Source organism: Trichomycterus rosablanca, unplaced genomic scaffold, assembly GCF_030014385.1.
Source record: "Trichomycterus rosablanca isolate fTriRos1 unplaced genomic scaffold, fTriRos1.hap1 scaffold_167, whole genome shotgun sequence".
Taxonomy (NCBI): Eukaryota; Metazoa; Chordata; class Actinopteri; order Siluriformes; family Trichomycteridae; genus Trichomycterus; species Trichomycterus rosablanca.
Genome location: NW_026946995.1, coordinates 3,678 through 7,354, shown reverse-complemented (window position 1 = coordinate 7,354; position 3,677 = coordinate 3,678).

Sequence of the window (3,677 nt, the reverse complement as noted above, 5' to 3'; positions counted from 1 at the left end):
TATTATTTATGTTATAAATGTATTTGATTATTTATAATGTTATAAATGTATTTGATTATTTATAATGTTATAAATGTATTTGATTATTTATAATGTTATAAATGTATTTGATTATTTATAATGTTATAAATGTGTTTGATTATTATTTATAATGTTATAAATGTATTTGATTATTTATAATGTTATAAATGTGTTTGATTATTATTTATAATGTTATAAATGTATTTGATTATTTATAATGTTATAAATGTATTTATTATTTATAATGTTATAAATGTTTTTGATTATTTATAATGTTATAAATGTATTTGATTATTTATGTTATAAATGTTTTTGATTATTTATAATGTTATAAATGTATTTGATTATTTATAATGTTATAAATGTATTAAATTTTTATGTTATAAATGTATTTGATTATTTATAATGTTATAAATGTATTTATTATTTATAATGTTATAAATGTATTTATTTTTTATGTTATAAATGTATTTGATTATTTATAATGTTATAAATGTATTTGATTATTTATAATGTTATAAATGTATTTGATTATTTATAATGTTATAAATGTGTTTGATTATTATTTATAATGTTATAAATGTATTTGATTATTTATAATGTTATAAATGTATTTATTATTTATGTTATAAATGTATTTGATTATTTATAATGTTATAAATGTATTTGATTATTTATAATGTTATAAATGTATTTGATTATTTATAATGTTATAAATGTATTTGATTATTTATAATGTTATAAATGTGTTTGATTATTATTTATAATGTTATAAATGTATTTGATTATTTATAATGTTATAAATGTATTTGATTATTTATAATGTTATAAATGTATTTATTATTTATGTTATAAATGTATTTGATTATTTATAATGTTATAAATGTATATTATATTTATAATGTTATAAATGTATTTGATTATTTATAATGTTATAAATGTATTTGATTATTTATAATGTTATAAATGTATTTATTATTTATAATGTTATAAATGTATTTGATTATTTATAATGTTATAAATGTATTTGATTAATTATAATGTTATAAATGTATTTGATTATTTATAATGTTATAAATGTATTTGATTATTTATAATGTTATAAATGTATTTATTATTTATAATGTTATAAATGTATTTGATTATTTATAATGTTATAAATGTATTTGATTATTTATAATGTTATAAATGTATTTGATTATTTATAATGTTATGAATGTATTTGATTATTTATAATGTTATAAATGTATATTATTATTTATAATGTTATAAATGTATTTATTATTTATAATGTTATAAATGTATTTTATTATTTATAATGTTATAAATGTATTTATTATTTTTAATGTTATAAATGTATTTGATTATTTATAATGTTATAAATGTATTTGATTATTTATAATGTTATAAATGTATTTGATTATTTATAATGTTATGAATGTATTTGATTATTTATAATGTTATAAATGTATTTATTATTTATGTTATAAATGTATTTGATTATTTATAATGTTATAAATGTATTTTATTATTTATAATGTTATAAATGTATTTATTATTTTTAATGTTATAAATGTATTTGATTATTTATAATGTTATAAATGTATTTGATTATTTATAATGTTATAAATGTATTTATTATTTATGTTATAAATGTATTTGATTATTTATAATGTTATAAATGTATTTTATTATTTATAATGTTATAAATGTATTTATTATTTTTAATGTTATAAATGTATTTGATTATTTATAATGTTATAAATGTATTTTATTATTTATAATGTTATAAATGTATTTATTATTTTTAATGTTATAAATGTATTTGATTATTTATAATGTTATAAATGTATTTGATTATTTATAATGTTATAAATGTATTTGATTATTTATAATCTTATAAATGTATTTGATTATTTATAATGTTATAAATGTGTTTGATTATTATTTATAATGTTATAAATGTATTTGATTATTTATAATGTTATAAATGTATTTGATTATTTATAATGTTATAAATGTATTTATTATTTATGTTATAAATGTATTTGATTATTTATAATGTTATAAATGTATATTATATTTATAATGTTATAAATGTATTTGATTATTTATAATGTTATAAATGTATTTGATTATTTATAATGTTATAAATGTATTTATTATTTATAATGTTATAAATGTATTTGATTATTTATAATGTTATAAATGTATTTGATTAATTATAATGTTATAAATGTATTTGATTATTTATAATGTTATAAATGTATTTGATTATTTATAATGTTATAAATGTATTTATTATTTATAATGTTATAAATGTATTTGATTATTTATAATGTTATAAATGTATTTGATTATTTATAATGTTATAAATGTATTTGATTATTTATAATGTTATGAATGTATTTGATTATTTATAATGTTATAAATGTATATTATTATTTATAATGTTATAAATGTATTTATTATTTATAATGTTATAAATGTATTTTATTATTTATAATGTTATAAATGTATTTATTATTTTTAATGTTATAAATGTATTTGATTATTTATAATGTTATAAATGTATTTGATTATTTATAATGTTATAAATGTATTTGATTATTTATAATGTTATGAATGTATTTGATTATTTATAATGTTATAAATGTATATTATTATTTATAATGTTATAAATGTATTTGATTATTTATAATGTTATAAATGTATATTATTATTTATAATGTTATAAATGTATTTATTATTTATAATGTTATAAATGTATTTTATTATTTATAATGTTATAAATGTATTTATTATTTATAATGTTATAAATGTATTTATTATTTATAATGTTATAAATGTATTTTATTATTTATAATGTTATAAATGTATTTATTATATATAATGTTATAAATGTATTTTATTATTTATAATGTTATAAATGTATTTGATTATTTATAATGTTATAAATGTATTTATTATTTATAACATTATAAATTTATTTGATTATTTATAATGTTATAAATGTATTTAATTATTTATAATGTTATAAATGTATTTGATTATAATGTTATAAATGTATTAGATTATTTATAATGTTATAAATGTATTTATTATTTATAATGTTATAAATGTATTTGATTATTTATAATGTTATAAATGTATTTGATTATTTATAATGTTATAAATGTATTTATTATTTATAATGTTATAAATGTATTTGATTATTTATAATGTTATAAATGTATTTGGTTATTTATAATGTTATAAATGTATTTGATTATTTATAATGTTATAAATGTATTTATTATTTATAATGTTATAAATGTATTTGATTATTTATAATGTTATAAATGTATTTGATTATTTATAATGTTATAAATGTATTTGATTATTTATAATGTTATAAATGTATTTGATTATTTATAATGTTATAAATGTATTTGATTATTTATAATGTTATAAATGTATTTGATTATTTATAATGTTATAAATGTGTTTGATTATTATTTATAATGTTATAAATGTATTTGATTATTTATGTTATAAATGTATTTGATTATTTATAATGTTATAAATGTATATTATTATTTATAATGTTATAAATGTATTTGATTATTTATAATTTTATAAATGTATTTGATTATTTTCTGCTTCAGAACTGAACA